The following is an 18,803-nucleotide window of genomic DNA, read 5'->3' as shown; positions in this document are numbered from 1 at the left end:
ACTAAACCTAAAAACCTTTAGATCAAGTATACTAGTAGGACCCCTTTAGTTCAACGGGGCAAGTTTGCCTCGAGCACAGAATCTGCATTCTTTAGTTGTAAATTTATGCAGTAGTTTCGTAATAATAGTACTTATACAAGGAACCGATTCTCTTCCTTTACTTATTTTTATTTTTATTTCTTTTATGACATTTTAAAACCAAGAGGATACCTAAATTGGAGGGTTGAGGTTTAAGAACCAATATGAGGGTATCAAGAGAGCTCCTTGTATTTGTGGAACAATTAGCATATGCATATATCAGATTAATATCTTGTGTAATATTTATGTTCACTCTTATCTATTTTTGCCCGAACACTTACCCATCAGTACAAGTTTTCTTAACCTTGTATCGCCTCTCTTAAAGGGTGAAAAATGGATCCTGGAGTAGTAAAAGCGGTAATCTCTTAAAAAACACACACTCGAGTAGTAAAAGCATACTGAGAAAAAAAAAACATGTAGAGAAAAAAAACTTGTATAATGGTTCCTTCATGCTTAATGTGGTATATTTAGAACGAAAGCTATGAGAGAAACTCCAAAACTTGTATAATGATGGAAGAACTAAGAGTCATAATGCTAGAAACTCCAAACATTCCATTTGTATGTCGACTCATGATAGTCCTAGCTTTTCCATTTTATAATTTATTTTATCATTTTACTTATTTTCCCTCTTGGGCTGCTTTGTCATGTACACTTCCAGTGTGCTTGGGTTGCGCCCCTTTGCGCTTTAATAAAATTGCGTTACTTGCCCAAAACAACCACTTACTGCTTAAAAAACTAACACCTCCTTACCATATTGTCACTCTCTCATTCTAACCATATTATCGGGTGTAACTTCAAATAATTCAGAAATCTGTTTGGTCAAAACTAAATAGCTCTTGAACAAATCTTGTCCCCAACATCCACCAAACCACGGCTGAAAATAGCCCATTGCCAAGGAAGCTTTTATCAACATTTTCTTTGTGACATTTCCACAAACAGGTTGCCTTCAATGTCCAAAATCACAAACAAATAAAGTGTTGAAAATGAAAAACGGTTCCTCAATACATAATCATTTCACAACATCGTTCAACATTCACAGAAAAATTCCAATTATCAAATAATCCGTTTAACTAAAATTTGGAATCGGAATACACAATCGGAGTCACCTATATTTACCTTTTGAAAAAAAAACTGGTCAGATTTGGCACTACGGCAGTGTGGCAACGGCTACCTCTGGCAGTCTACTGCGGATGTAGGTCGGTGGGGGCTACGGCTTCGTGTAGCGTGCGGTGTGAGAGGTCTGTGGAGGTGAGACTGTGAGAGCACTGAGAGGCAAGAAATCACTCAAACTCACTGAAATCGGTGAGTATTGTGATGGATGCCTGGTTGCGGTTTGCACTTTGCAGTCGAATGCAAGTGGGCCGTGATTCAAAATGGCGCCGTTCCCATTTAAAACGGCGTCGTTCCCATTTAAATGGAACGATGCCGTTCCAGTCAATAAGTTTTAAATAATCCAGCTGCAAAACGACATCGTTTTGTAACTGGATACTTTTTTTAAAAAAAGTCGAAAGTCAAAAATCGGAACCAACGAGGGTACCGATTCCGATTCTGACTTCTGACTCGGAATCGGAGTACTTCTGATTTCGATTCCGATTTCTGAAACTTCTGACTCCGCTAGAGTCGGAATGGGAGCGAAAATCGGCCGGAATCGGAAGTTTCAGAATTTTGAACACCCCTAGGGTCAACAAGTGGGTCTAGCCCCTGACTAAACTGATCTCCCCTCGGCCTTCCGATACTTACCTGCCCCACGGGGTACCAAAGGGACGGGTGTAATGCCTATGGCTACTTGGTCCCTCCCATGGAAGAGTGTGGGCCTATCCTCAATAGACTAACAACTTACATTCCTCATGAGTGTCGACAAACGAGAGTGGGTCTAATCCAAGACCCCCCTAACAGAAAACCTCTTCATGGGGTACTAAAGGGCAAGATGAGCTAGAGGCCATCTCAACCCTCCCAGAGGAGAGCGGGCTAGAACTTAAGGCCACCCAAACATACCCCATCCTGCCACGACAAAGAGTGGGCATGACACCAGCCCAACACTCCCCTACCTTCCCTATGGTATCAACGAATGGGAGCGGGTCCATTCAAACACATTGTCCAAATGGATTATCTCCATGCAAGAGTCAACAGGCGGGACTAGCCCCGGGCTAGCTCGACCTCCCCTATAGAGGAGAGCAGGACCAGCCATAACACTGCTTGAACAGATTACCCCATCCTACCAAGGCGAAGAGTAATTCAGCTCTAAAGCCATTGACTAATTACCTCTCTCGAGGGAATGAATAGGGAGAGAATGGTTTAAGGCACCTCTACCCCTCCCCCGGATGAGTGCGAGATAGTCCCAAGACTACCCAATACAACTTTGAAAAGATTATCTCCTATAATGGATAACAGCTCAAAACCTCCCCACATCAGCCCAATAACTTAGGTTAGTGAATGTCAATAATAGTCCATATCATGGTTTGACCACTTCAGTGCACAAGAAAACTGACCCCTTTCACCAAGCGCCAGGATCAACTAGGAGTACCGAGCTAACGCGCTGCACGACCTTCGTAAGGGATTTCTACGTGAGCCCGGCTTCACATGCCACTCAACTCCCTTTTGCAGAGTGCGAGGTTCAACGAGGTGAGTTCAACCTAAGTGCTGCTCAACCTCCGCTAGGGATTTCTGGGCAAGCCCAGCTTCACATGCCATTCGGCCCCTTCCAGCCAAGCGCGAGTGTCAACGAAGTGAGTTAAACCTAAGTGCTACTTGACCTCCGTGAAAGTTAACATGTGGATCCATCATCATAGGCGACTGAGCTCGGTGGCTTACTACAAAGTGCACTAGTCTGCCCTCTTGGTGTGGTAAATCATCCACTCATTAGGAGGAGACAAAGCCAAGCCCCCAGCGAGCAATCAACACTCAACTGCCCTTAGGGGGAAGGGGGGGGGGGGGGGGGAGGCTCGTGCAGAACACTAGTAAGTGAGGTGAAAAAGAATGATGGTAGTAAAAGTGACAGAATGCAAAAAACATAATCAAAGAACATTTTATTCATCAACTGCTGTAATCTTTACAAAGAGGAAGGTTACAACATATTCACAAGGAACCATACAAGGAAAAAGAAATCAAAATGACCCGCAGGCAGGATCAAACTCAACGGGGTACACAGAGGTACCGTCGGCAGAAAAAGACGGCATCAATAGGGCTGTTGAAAAGGCACTGTCCCATGGGTATTCATAGGGTGAAGACAGGAAGCCGTGCCCACCCCAAGCACATCAGAGCCACCCCCACTGCCTCAGACCAAGGTCCCCGTATAGAAGTGACGAGCAAGGACTTCCACCCAAAGTTTTGAATGCCGTACAGGAGGTCGTACCAGTCAAGGCACTGGAATAAAATATTTTGGTACCAATACCTTTTCATATACCATTTCAAAATAATAGTCTATATATAAATAAATTATATATAAATACCTATATATATAAATTATAAATAACCTCGTCTGAATTAAGGGTCAAAAAATGAGCTTGCAGTTTGAAAAAATGGAAAAAAAAAAAAGCAAAAGCTGAAATACTGGCCTGTATGGTAAGGTATTTAAGATAATGCTTCCACCCTAAACGACCCCCTTGCATGAAGGCTCTTGACCAAGACATGCCCAATGGAGCGAGTCTAGCCCAACTTGCCCTACCAAATGAGTCGGGATGTCGTAATGGGACATGGACTACATGATGAGCCTTAAGATAGGGAAATCCATCGAACGACGCAGCTGTAAAGCTCAGTTTCCGCCATCTCTACAAGACTTCTCCAAGTAACAAGGGACGACATGAATCTCAAATAACCTCCCCAGAGGCCTGCAGGCCACCCAAACGGAAGAGGCCACCCAAAGGAAAACCTGCCCAATGTCCCACTTCGCTCTGACATTGACCCATGACAAGCCCTCATCCAAAAGGGACGATGTGAGGTCGGGAGACTTGCCAAGACTGAGGCTTTACAGGAGCCCAGCTCACTCGAAGAAAAAAGAAAGGGACTCAGATTCTGAGAAAATGAAGAGGGAGATGTGGCGAGTATCAGCCTCTAAGGGGTTCTTTATATAGGCTGCTTGTGTCATTGCGTTCCCCCAAGACCTGGGGAATATGAGTATCCTGCCATCCCATCATGTAAAAGACGAATCTCACGAGAACATTACGCAAATCCCACAATGCCATTAATACCCTACGACACTGTTAAGCCAAGGGGCAAAGGGAGAGAACCTTGACGTCCAACCACTCGAGATGCACAGAAATTGAAGTGCGGCACACCAATCAGCACGTGGACCCTGTGAGCAGTAAGGTTCCCGCTGAAGGATTCGATAGCAAGGGAAACATAAAGGACACAAAGGTACAAAATGAAGATTAAAAAAAATATGGCGACATGCAAAAGCAAATAATTCCATTACGAAAAAATCTGTGCAATCAGAAAACATGAAGAAGAAACACTTTACATTAAATTAGAAATAAAACAAATGACAAGAATGCAAGGCCAAGCCTAAGGGGTCTCGGAATCCTCCTCAGACTCAGTAGGACCTGCCTCTGGGGAATTCAGATCCGTTGTGGGCACGATGGGGTCAATCGGAAAGACACTAGGGATTAGATCTTCCCCTACGCGAGCCCTTGCCTCCAATGCCACTAACTTGGCTTGACTAAATCAAGATCCAGTAGTTGCAGGTCGCTCTCAGGGTTCAAGAACAAATAGCTCCTTAACCCTTACCGGCCCGAAGAGAAGCCATGTACCATGTTTTATCACAAACCTGCCAAACGTGTGACAGCTCCTACTACAACTGCTAAAGAGAAGCATCTACCATGGCTTTCGCAAACTTCAACACCTCCCTCTCTGCCCTTATGGCTTTGAAAGATTTCCTCCTCTTCACCAGAGACTCAGAGATATCAAAGAACATCTTCTTGATCCATCTGCAAGAACTATCGACAGAATCACACTTCCTATTCAGCTCTGAGTTTGCAATTTGAAGCCTTTCAAGCTCCTCCGACTGACAGTCGAACATCTCCTGAATGTTGTCTCTCATGTCTAACTCACGTCCAAGGTCATGACGATACAAGGTGACCTCTTCTTGGGACTTTTGCAAGTAAGACTCCAAATAGCGTAGACATCGGCGCAAGATAGCGAGGGAATGCTCCAACTCCTCCCTAAGTTCTCTCTCAGCCTTTGTATTATCCACGGCCACACGGACCAAGGAGCAAGACTCCTGGTTCCTAGTCTGCAGCTCCTCTTGGCTCTCTATGATGAAGGCCACCAACAGATCTACACCCTGTCATGAAAAGATTCGTCAGAACCATGAGAGAAACGCCAAGGCAACAAAAGGAAAAAGGACACGAGCCCCAAGGACAAACCCACATAAAGAATTCCCACAAGTTGTGGGCTACCGCTTGGACACGGTTCAAGCGATCTCCTCTATTCCCCAGCTGGGGTGCAGCCTCCCTATGTGGAAGACCTCAACTCCCGTCCCCTCGTCCAAGATAGCCTCCAAACCCGCCCCAAGCCTGGTGGGAACTGCCTCAATCCCAGCAACGATAAGGAATGCTTTGGGGGCATCAATGAACTCCTAGGGCATCGAGGTTTCTTAAGATGTGCCATCACCAACACGAGCCCCACCGCTTGGCGCCCTGTGCCCTCTACTTTGGCCACTACCTCCCTGGCCCACAACATGGCTTGTGCCACCCCTTCCTGGACTTTGACATTGTCCCTCAAGGCAGGGCCCGCAGGGTGGACAGTGGGAGGCCCTAGAAAACAAAGCTGTGAGGCACTGCCCACTAGGCAAGAGCGTAGAAGAACCTCTGACGCCTAGCGGGGTAGAGGAGGAACGCTTGACTCGGTGGTTGTAGGGCCCGGACAAATAAGAGAAGAGGCGTTGTGGACTTACAGTGGGAGCATCGATCACCCTGACCCCGTGAATGAAGCAATGGGGCACCTGGGCTCAATAACGCCAAAACCTCCTTCCTCCCCGTCAAAGGTGATTTAAGTCAATGAACAAATACCCCTATTGAAGATTGCCTGGAAGGAAGACAACATCATCTTTGAAATCAGCTCTACAGGCAAGATCCCCCGTGGTTTCTTTCCCTTCCCCTCCATTGGTGGGCTAGCAGAATGCTTACGCTCCAAGAACTGGTCAGCACCAGGGAATGGAGGTTTCTAAGTGGCGTAGCATGGTATAGGCAAGCAAATGTTGCCACAGGCTGTTAGCACTTAGCAGAGCACCCATCAAAACTTCTTCTGGATGGGCGGTGGCCCAGTTCCACAAGACCTCAATTTGGTAGAGCTCTTCCTAGGTCACCGACAACCTCACGAGCACCTCCTCCTACATAACCCCCCGGTTGGCACTAACGGGAAAGTCTTGTTGAGTAGCTTGTCCGGTTCGATACTCCCACCCATCACCTAACATGAAGAAGAAGCACTTAAGCACAAAGACTACTTGTCATACTTTTGCTCCATGTTAGCCAATACTTGGGTAGAACGAAAACTAAAAGTATTCCCACTCCTCTTTAGAACATGGTGGGTAAGAAAGAACTCTCAGCCAGTAAGATCTGCCCAAGCCTCCCACACCATAAGGACCCCATGAGGATCCTCAAAGAGTTGGGATGGAGTTGGGGCAGGGCCACACCCGTTATGTCTAGCACATTGTGAACTAGGCAATAGAATGGCAGCCGCAGACTGTCTGAAAACATGGAGGGGAATAGTGCAACTTTGTAAGCATACCCCTCAGGATCCACAACCCCTCATCTAGTCACGGTACCTTGAAGACCACACCTCTCAGTACACCGTACTCTTGCCTCAATGCGTTCAAGTAAATGGGAGTCACCGGCGATTGCCATAAGGAACCTGTATACCTTTGGGCCACCGCGGGTGTCTCTAAAGGCCCCTCCCCCACTAGAATGGCTATGGGGTCCAGCAGGCTTACAACCCTTTGAACCTTTCGAGGCTGTGCAAGAAGGATTCTTGGGTGCCATTAAAGGGAAGAAGGAAGGAGATGAGTACCAGAAACAAAAAGGCTTCAACAGTGCACAACAAAATGTAGGACAGTAGCACAAACTGGTCTTCCCTCCCCCTAGGGATTATATATGCACCAAGAGGAACGGTTTGAATTTTGGGATTGTGAGAACCCCCACGCCGCATCAAAATGGTGAATCCAGAATACAAGGAGAGGACGTGACAAGAGCCACCTGAGACCATCAATGCAGATAGTATAGAACGTGTGCCATCAAGTACATGAAGAAAATCATTGGAACGTGCCATTACAGAAAGAGTGGGAACCGTCAAGCCACACCAACAATGAACGAGAACCAATTGCAAAAAGACACACGAGGGAACCGCCAAACAAAATAATTAACAACACTGAAGATAATAGTAACCGTGATCGATCAAGTGGAAGCGCGAGAGAATGAGAGTTTGCAGAAATTTTCACCGAACCAATTCAATAGGAATTGGAGGGATAATTGTTGGGGGGATATTCCTCGAGGCCTTGGGCCCAAGGATATAGGCCTAGACCACGTGTCAGGAAGACCTTTCCTAAGCCTCTAAAGGTTCGAGAAGCCAAGCCTAGTACCCAAGGGCCTGAATTCGCTAAGCACCTCGGTGGCCCAACCTAGGGCTCTCAATCCACACAAGCTGGGTACTGGTGCTGGGTCGAGGACGAGTTGTGGTTCTGGGAACACGAGAGGGTGCTCAGACGAGGGAAAGGGGAAACACACCACCTCGATGGGACTAAACTCGAAGGCAACAATAGATAATCAAGCCAAATTCAAAATGATCTTATCAGAGGATCACATTGCATTAATTACTTCATTAGAGGTTCACGCCACATCAAATTGGACCTGGTGGAGGAGACCCCATAAGGACACCCCCTCCACCCAATCGCAGGGCATGGGCCTCTGACCCCGAACGCAGGTATAAAAACAACCCCCAGACACCAAAATGGGGGATGGATTCTCAAAACTCTGCTTACTACAACAATTGAATGTCATGCAGGGGATGGATCAAGTGAAGGAGAGACCAATAGATCAAATTGTTTTAACTGTTGAGAAACATTGGAGAAGGAGGAAAAGAAAGGTGGAACTAGGGGTGACTAGAGAAAACAGTATGGTGGGTTAAAGTAGTAGACAAAAAAGAACAAGTCTTGAGGAAGAGGATGAGTACATGAGGTTATTAAAGAAGAGTAATACAAAACCTGGGGTTTACTCAAAGAAAGAACATAAAGAGATATTGGTGGTGGCTCATTCCCAATTCCGCTGGATACCATGAAAATACTAAGTTGAAATTCAAGTGGGCTTGGGAACCCATATGGAATTCATGCTCTTTGAAATTTAATTTCAAAGGAAGGTCCCGAAGTTTTGTTTCTTCAAGAGAAAAAATTGTCAGCTAAGGTTATGATAGAAAGAAAGTTTAGATTGTGATTTTCTAATTGTCTTATAGTGGATTGTAAGGGTAGAAATGGTGGTATTACGTTGATGTGGAAGGATGATATCAAGTTGTCTATGCTTAGTTACTCAAACCACCATATGCCTTAATTAATACAAGTGATTCTAGCAATACTAAGCAGCACATAACTAGTGTATGTGGACATCCTGATACTACTCAAAGGATGGCTATATGGAATTTGATCAAATCCATGAACAGTAGGGGTGGGCTCGCATGGTTAGTCTTTGAAGATTTTAATGAGATACTAGACAATAATGAAAAATGTGTGGAAGGGATAGAGGTGAGGGTCAAATGAGGGACTTTAGAAATATGCTAAATGATTGAGATATGAGGGACTTAGAGTACAATGGGGTTCCTTAGACCTAGTGCAATAAAAAAGAAGGTTCAGCATGTATAAGTGAGAGGCTAGATAGGTTTTTAGCCATTTCACATTGGTGTCAATGTTTCCCTTTACCTACTGTTACTCATGGGAGTGTGGCATATTCTGACCATATCCCATTATGGTTAGAAATTGATGGTGGCTATGAAATAAGGAGAGGAAGCAAGCCATTCAGGTTTGAAGCTATGTGGGTTGGGGAGGAAGGGTGCAAACAAATTATTCAAGATGTGTGGAATGGTGGCATGAGGGATAAGACTTTTGATTATGAGGAAGCTTGAAGGTTGTAGCCTACAGCTAAATTAATGGAATAAACACAAGTTTGGTACGGTCCATAAGAACATAGAGTCAGCCAAAAAAAAACTTGCTAAAGTTTAGGATGTTGATCCTACTTTCTCAAAGTTGAAAGATCATGATCATGCTCAGGGTCGAGAAGAAGTACAAAAATGGCTTGATAGAGAGGAAATCATGTGGCACCAGAGATAAGGCTATCTGGTTACAAGCTGGAGACCAAAATTTCAGATATTTCCATACTTAAGCATCCCATAGAAGAAAAAAGAACTACATTAAGTGGCTACAAGATGAAAATGGTATAAGAAAAAAAGGAGACCAAAGGGACATTCTTATCAAGGAGTACTTTCAATCTCTCTTTACATCATCAAATCAAAGAGGCTCAATGGCTTTTGTATTAGATATTGGGAAGGAAGTGACAGACCAGATGAATGAGCAATTGACTAGCAGCTTCATTGCAGAATAAGTTTATAAGGCCTTACAACAAATGCACCCTACTAAAGAACTTGGACCTGATGTTATGTCATCTATTTTTTTCCAAAATACTAGCATATTATTAGAGATTCTATGACCAAAGCTATGCTGCATGTTCTTAATGGCAGTGAGTTTCCTTCAGCAATGAACAAGACCTTTATTGCCCTGATTCCCAAAAAAAAAATCTCCTATCAAAGTTGCTGATTTTAGACCTATTAACCTTTGTAATGGAACTTATAAACTCATTTCAAAAGTATTGGCAAATAGGCTGAAACAGTTTCTACCTTGTATTATCTCAAATTCACAACGTGCCTTTATACCATATAGGTTAATTATTGATAATGTCCTCATTGCATATGAGCTCATTCATTTCTTAAAACAAAAAAGAGTGGGGAAGAAAGATTATATGTCCATTAAGCTGGACATGAGTAAGGCTTATGATAGAGTTGAATGAGAGTTTTTACAAAACAAAAAAAAAAAAAAATGGAGGATCTTGGGCTGGATGCTAAACTGATTCATACAATTATGAAGTATGTTACTTTTGTTTCTTTTTTAGTTCTAAACATTGGCTTGCCAACTGGACATATAATTCCTAATAGAGGTTTAAGACAAGGGGATCCTTTATCCCCTTATTTTTTTTTCTTCTATCTACTAAAGGGCTTATCCATCTTCTAAGAGAAGCAGACATGAATCAATCTATCCCAGGCATACAGATTTATAGAATGGCACCAAGACTATTAACCATTCAAATTCATGTCATTACACCCTTATCCATTTTTCTATACCATATTATTTTCATTGGGTCAAGAACAATTAGATTTAGGCTTGATAGAAACCGAATCTCCAAACCAAACCCAATTGAAACCCCAAATGAGGTCTAATTGGTTTAGGCCCATTAGGGCACACCAAAATGAACCACCTATTCATGGCTTCTAGGGAAAATTTCTCCACTTCCATTAGTGTACTTCTACTGCTTATGTCAGCCCCAAATAGTGGTTTATGGGAGGTCAATCATCTACCTTACTACCACCCCATCACATGGCAGCTTCAAGGCATAAAACCGTGTTGTAGCCCATGGTTTTGGCTAACAACCCATCACTAAAAAGTCACCCTCACATCCCCTCTCAACCCCTTCAACAACATATAAGTCGTCCATGGCTTATCCTTTAGACTTTTGTCACTTTTGAAACATTTTCTTAGAGAGAACTCAAGGAGAAACTTCAAATAGCTTTTCTAGCTGTTCTTGCTCGAATTCTTTGAAGCCTTTGTAGGTAGATTCTATAACAGCCTGCCAAAAATTCAAGGGATCAATTTCTTTAAACTTTAAGAATCTCGTGAAAGCTCCATAGGTTTTCACAAATTGACCAGTCATTTAGGTTTTAGTCTTTCGGCATAGTTAGTTTTACCACCAAAAATGTGATTTTATTTATTTAAAGTAGTTAGAAGTGTTAGAATAAGATATGGTCTATGCCATTAGACTCATAGGAATATTTAGAATTTTATGACGTAATAAACCTATTTTCAGTTTTCAGACAAAATGCTTATTCAAAAATGAATTTTGATTATTTTGAAGCGCTTTGGAATTAAATTTCGATAAAAGAATTGCACCATTTGGTTAGTATGATTATTTAGGATTTTTCAGTGTAACATTTATTTTTCACTTTTTCGAAATGAATAGTAACCTCAATAGTAGCACCAAGGCAACATTTTCAAAATCACAATGTAAAATTTCCAAATTAGGTTAGAGAAGTTTTATTTAGATACTTGGCAAGATCCTAGCCACACTTGATAAATAGTATTGGACACTTAGCACAAAGAGGAACTAAGAGATGGAAATTTGAAAAAAATCAAGGTGTAAGATCAAGCCACCTAAGTAAAACTTTATTCCATTTAACCATCCAATTGTGCCAAACCAAAAAAAGTTTCAACCCTAGAGAAATCCTAAATACTTAGAATCCAATTGAAATCTCAAAAACTTATTTGAAACCAAAACCTAAACAGTTTCCCCAAACCCCAAACTTGTTTCCAAACCCTAAATAGATCCAGTTTCTAGCTTAGTATTTAATCACTTGATTAAATTACTTCACATGTTATTAAAAATCAAATTCATGTTATGATGTCATTATTCAACCCTTGAAACCTTATAAATTTTATTGGATTTAGAAAAATTGGATTTGGGCTCGATAGCAACCCAAACCCTATCCAAACCTTCTTTAAACCCCAAGTTGAGGCCCATTAGGTTAAGGCCCAGGAAATTGAGCTACCTTGGCAAGGTTTGTGGAGGAATTTTCCTCCATTCCATGGCTGACCAAAATCTAGCCAAATCAGCCCTTAGTTATACTTGATGTGAAGGCAAAGGCCACCTCACCACCACCCATTCACACGGCAGCTCTAGGCAGCAATACCATGGGCTTGTTTTGCCCTTTGTTTTGGCCAAAACCACCATCACTCAAGTGTCATCCATAGCCTTCTCATCACTCCTCAGATGTGTAAGAAGGCATCTAGTCCATTCCCCTTTCATTTCATGACTTTTTCACAAATTTTATTGGAGAGAAACCTAGAGGAGAGACAACTTTCCTAAGTCTTTTGCTCGCCATTTTTTAAGCCTTTGTAGGTATTTTCTCATGAAGTTCCCTTCACTAAAGTTATTCTTATTTGAATGTCATGTTTGTGGGTATCTTTTTTGTTGATTTTCATAGTCATTTGTTCTATCCAAAGTTATTTTAACCATGCAAAGGTCGTTCTAGGTGATAAATTGGATAGTGCTTGATATTTTGATGTTTTTGACCAAGTTATTGGAAATATCTTGATTCAGAATTTTTATGGAGTGTAGTTAACATGTTCATATGAAATTTTTATGGGGATTAGTTGCATGTTCTAAGCTTTTGATAAAATTTTTCTTAGATTAAAAAAGTTGGAAACTAGAATGAGTAAAATAGTTTCTGTTTTATAAAACCTTGGATCTTTTGTGGTTAGATCATACTCCAATGGCTTTGATATTTTTATATGATGATCCTAAGTCTTTGATCTACATGTTAGGATATTAGTTTGAAGATTTTTGGTTTTGCTTTAAAGATATGATTTTTTTATGCGTGAGCCATAAATTTGAGGTTTGTTTAGATCCATGTTTCAGTTTAATTTTGGCTATGTGATCTTGAGTTTAATGCTTGGATCTACACTAAGACATGATTTTTAACTATGTGATTTTGTTGGTTTGTAAATTTCGTCACAGTATGTTTAAGATCAAAGGATTTGATCAAATCCAAACCTTAAGGCAAACGGTTTTGAGTTTAAGTGTTGAAGCCAAAAGTCTGGTGATGGATTTGTGATTTTGTGATTTCTTCTTAATAATTCAAAACATGATATTTCTTAGGAGTATGCTAGGAATATATTAGAAGTGTATCTTTAAATCTTTGGAGTTCTTCGAGTGATTTCAAAAATACACAAAACCTTGAGAATCAAAGGTTATGTTTTAGTTAAAGCTGGGAGCCTTGTTATAAAAAGACTTGTGAGTTTAGTTGGTTTTTCTTGTATACCTTTTAAACATAGGATTTGCTAATCTATGTTGTAATATTTTGGTTTGAAGCATGAGTTATGAGGTTGATAGAATTGCAACAAAAATCAAAGTGTTTTGCCCTTGAAGGTTTCGGCCTTAGCATGTTTGTGATAATTGTGATTTGATTTAAATTTTTATAATTTTATATTTGGATCTAGGAAAAAATTTACATGAGGAATGTAGATTTTGGTGAGTTTTGGAGTTAGGATGTAAAGTCCTTAATTTATAGGTAAAATGATCATTTTCCCACATGTAGATGGTAAAATGGTAAATTTTACTCTAAGATAGCATTTTTCATGTATCTAAGTTATTAGAGATGAAATTCTAATATTTAGAAATCCTAACTTATAGTTTCTCTTGTTTCATGCTTTTCTCCGTAAACACGACAATCATTGTAAGTTAGCTTCTAACTTACTATCAGATTACTATATATGTGTAATGGATAAGGGAACTACTATTTATGTACTTCTATTATCCTATATGTCATCCTATGCCATTTCACTACATGCATGTCTATTACACATATTATATTTTGTCACAACATATTTATCTATCAAACAATATATTCTGTCATGCAATATTTATCATTTACACTATAAATTCTGTTTCATAATATTATCTCTTATATGTTATGCCATGTCACGTATTATTATCTATTATATATTATGACATGTCACGTAATGTTATCTGTTACATGTTATGTTGTGTCACGTAATGCTATCTATTTCATGTCATAACATGTCACATAATGCTTATCTGTTAAATGTTATGCCATGTTATGTATTATTGTTTGTTTCATGTTACATCAAATCATGCATCTCATGTATATGTCACGTCATGTTATGTCAGTTCATATGTCCTTTCGTTTCATGTCACGTTATATCTCGAGTACAGAGTTTGTCTCAAAAACAGTATTTGCTCAATTAATCATGCCTTAGATACTTATGACATAATCATTTTGATTATCCGAGTATCTCCTTTGATAATTCACATGATGTACTTTCGGTGTAATCATTTTAATTGTTAGAATACCTATACTCAAATATTCCTTGCATAATCATTCTGATTGTCAGAGTATTACTTGGCACTCCTAGCGTAATCAATCTGATTATTAGGAGATCTCATTTAAAATATTCATGGTCTAATCACTTTGATTGTTTTGAGTATCCTTAACTGAATATGTGAAGCGAAATCATTCTGATTGTTCACTTTGATTGTTTTGAGTATCCCTAAATGAATTAGTTTCAATTAATGTTATTTCACATTCATGTTCATGTTATTTAACGATCGGTCTTAGTTCAGTTCATGTATAGTTGAAGTTCTATTCATGTTTAGTTTTACGTTCAGTTTTATGTCATGTTTACTCAACGTCAAGTTTCTAGTTTAGTTCAAGTCATGTTAGTTCATGCCAATGTTACATGTCAAGTAACATCATGCTTATTTATAATTATGATTATGTACTCATGCCTTTACTACCATGCATGCATTTGTACACTATATGTTAAGTTTTCTGTTAGCATACTAATTTGTACTTAAATCTCATCGTGGTAGTCTCAACTACTATTTTTCCTAAATGATAGGTGTTGTGCCAGGATCAAGAGATGGAGTGAAGCCTACCCGAGATTTGAGGATGTCAATTAGGCAGCGCCGACAAGACATAGAGCACATGGTCTCCATGATTAGCTTTATAGATAGCATTATGATGTCCCTACTCCTAGTTGAGTTATGTGAGTTGCTCGATAGACTAGCCCAGTAGTTTTATTTCGGTGAATGTACTTATGGTGGTCTGTCTCCTATACCTCTAAGATTACAAATGTTTTCGACTTGTATTGTAATCATGGATATGCATCACTCTCATGTTTTATGTATTATGTTACATAATTATTTGGGATGTTATTAGTTTGGTGTATTGTATTGCTAAAAAAACAAATATCCGTTGCAAATATTGCATACTATTATAAGCATGTTAGGTGCATTGCATCTTTAACTATCATGAACGAGGGCAAGTAACCTTGTGTTGCATGTTCTGACGCTTTAGATGTCTATCCAATCCCAAGCGAAATCTAGGGGCATCACAGATTCTCACAAAAATCTCTTCACATAGGTTGTTTCTCTTTGAGCTAGTTTCCATTGGTATATTTTGTATGATTTTTCATAGAGTTTTGATTAATGAAAAGTCTGTTTAAGCATGCAAAGGTCATACTGGGTAACAATCTGGACAGTGTGTATTTTTTATTTTTTTAATGATGTTTTTGACAAGATTTGGTCTGATATTTTTATGGTTTGAACTTAACATATTAACATGCAAGTTGGATTTAAATTTTTTGCATATTTAGAGTTTTTATCGAGATTTTTGCATGATATGAAAAAGTTGGAAACTGGAGATGTAAAAACGGTTTCTATTTTTAGAAAGTTTGAATCTTTTGTTATGTGAAAGCATGCACCTATGGTCTTAATATTCTCATATGTTATTCTTAAGACTTTGATCTATGTGTTAGGAAGTTATTTTGAAGATTATGGTTATGATCTTGAGGGAATGAATTTTTATGCATATTAAGGTCTAGTCAAAACACAAACTTGAGCCTTATGGGTTGTGTTGTGTTTCTATGCAATTTTTGTCATGTGATCTTGTTGAGTTTAATGCTTAGATAAATTTTAGAACTTGAATGTGAAGCATGTGAATTGATAGTTTTCTATGTGGAAAAAGTTAGATGTAGTGGTTTGATCAAAAACCAAAACATGTGGTACTCGATTTTGGAGAAAATGTGTAACCCAATTGTATTGGTTGACATTTTGGGATTTTTTGTATTTTTGACTTGTTTGTTCAAGAATTCTATTTCTTAGGATTGATTTATAAACATGTTAAGAATATGTTTTTAAAACTTTTGAAGTTCTTGGAATTGATTTGAAGAAGGATAGACCAAGAACATCAAGGGATTGTTTTTTATGGTTAAAAGACGTGATATTTTGACATGAAGGAAATTATGATTTTTATGATTTGTGTTTTTTCAATGCCCTAAAATGATATTAAAGCATAATATATGATTTTGTATGTTGAATGATAATGTTTTGGCATGAAAGTTGTAGTTTAAAAGGATTTTAGCCTTAGTGTTTCGGCCTATCCTTGATTCTTGTAGCTATGTTGTGTTTTAAGTTTTTCTAATTAGATATTAGAATTTATGACGAAGTTTTCATGAGGAATGTAAATTTTTGTGAATTTTAAAATTATGATGTGAAATTATTAAGTTATGGGTAAAATGATCATTTTTCTACAAGTAGAGGGGAAAAATGGTAATTTTACTTTGAGTCAGTGATTTTATATTTCTATGTATTCTAGTAAGGAGTTTCTAACCTTCAGAAATTCCTTCTTACAGTTTTCATTATTTCACACTTAAATTCATCGAGTTTCAATCACTATAAGTTAGCCTCTTTGTGTGTATAGTAGTAAGAAACCCTCATTCCTGTTGGTTAGGTGTTGTATATATATATGTTAATTTATGTTATACCATGTTTTATTTTCAAGCACGAAATTATTTGTTTTATGTTATATTACGTCATGCCATGTTTTATTTTCAAATACAAATTTATTTGTTACATGTCATATTACGCCATGTCATGTTTAATTGATGCACGCCATGTTATGTCGTGTTGTTAGTCATGCTCACACATCATGTTATGCCATGTCATGTCATTTTATTTAGTGCCACGTCTTGTCATGACTATGAAGTTCGTCATGACAACCATTTTTTTCCAGTCTATTAAGTTTTTTATGTTTATCGCAACCCCAAGTACTAGGATTGGGCAATATCCTAGTAGACCTCCATTGTTTACGCTAGAGTATCTAAACTGGTATGAAATTCTCTAGGTTGACAAACTCCCATTAATAGGCTTTGAATAGAGCCTAAGTAACTAGTCACTAGAGCTTAGTTAGGCACCAATGCTAATGGTGCCAAATCACTGTTCAATTTCATGTTATACGCACTCGTACAAGTGTAGATATCTGTCACGGGATGCATATATTACATACTCGCAGTGGGTACAAATACCCGTGGTGTGATGCATATGTTAATGCACTCACAACTGGTGCAAATACCTGTAATATGATATGGTATAGACCGGGATACACAGCTCAAGTGGAACTATGTAGCATCCGCAGTTCATATTTAATTAAGTAGTTATTATGGGAACAAAGATTCCAAGTTCATGTTCAGTTTCAACATCAGTTCAATTTTAGTTCACGTCATGTTATTTCATGTCTAGTTGTAGTCCATGTCAATTGAGGCATGTCATATGGATTACCAAGTCATGTCACATTCACCCATATTCACGCTAGCATTCATGTTTTTAGTGTTATGCATGCATCTCTATATTGCTTGTTGGGAATATTTCCATTGGGTCCAAGGGCCCACGGGGGCAACCCCAAGCCCAACATCAGGAAGGTTCCCCATGTCTCAGATGTAACAACCCGCTCCTTCTTTCTTTTATAGTTACTAGCCTCATTCTGAGTGTCGAGCCTCGATAGCGTGTTTATAAAGAAATCAAGTATTTTTTTTAAGCAAGCCTAGTATTTTAAAGCTTACGAATATTTTAAATGTCCTAAAAATATTTATATAGGATATTTTCAACGTTATTGAACTAAGCTTGATTTTAAATAACACATAAATAATTATTTGAAGAGTTCTAAAAATATTATAATTGTGAAAAATTATTTAAATTAAATTTTTTAGTCATTTAAAAATATTACAGGATTTAAATTATGTTAAAAAATCTAAATTAATTTAAATGGTTTTATTCTCTCTCTCTCTCTTTTTTTTTTTTTGAATAGAACTATCTTCATTGATCACTGGTCATTACATAAGCTCTTACTTTCTACAATTTTCTAAATACAATCAGGTATATCTTCAATCCATACCAAAATAGTCTGTAATGATAGACTTTCCTTTGCTAATAAATGAGCAAATTCATTGTTAGATCTATGAGTATACTATACTGACCACTCAGTCCTTTGCTTCAATAATATTTTCATATCCTCTATTAAACTACCATGGAAGGAAAGATCTTCTGTAGCCTAATTAACTGCATTAACAACCACTTGAGCATCCCCTTCAAATTGCACCTTAGCCAGTCGAAGTTCTCTGCATATGTCCATAGCCCTCCACAATGCATAAGGCTCTGCTACAACAAGTAGATCAATATGGAACTTCTATTCTTCCACAGCCACTAAAAAATCCCCATCTTCATCTCTAATTACAACCCCTATACCCACCTTCTTATCCATCTTTCTAACTGCAACATCCCAATTTACTTTCACAAAACCTGAGCTTTTTTTTTTCCACTTTTGAACTCTTCTGCATACTCCCTTAGTACTACTATTCTTAGCTTTAATCAACTGTTGAGCCTGTTGAAAATCCATTATTTCATTCTTTACTATTCTTAAGACTTGACTTGGGGTTTTGAATTTATGCTCAAAGATACTTTCATTTCTCCTCAACCCTAACCCCCTCATAACTGCAACTGACACCTCTAGTTCAGCCTCATTCAGTATCTTCCTGAATTTGTCCTATAGTGCTAATAAATCAACTTCAT

The sequence above is a fragment of the Carya illinoinensis genome, chromosome 5 (genome assembly GCF_018687715.1).
Source record: "Carya illinoinensis cultivar Pawnee chromosome 5, C.illinoinensisPawnee_v1, whole genome shotgun sequence".
NCBI lineage: Eukaryota > Viridiplantae > Streptophyta > Magnoliopsida > Fagales > Juglandaceae > Carya > Carya illinoinensis.
Note: the sequence above shows the minus strand (reverse complement) of the source record.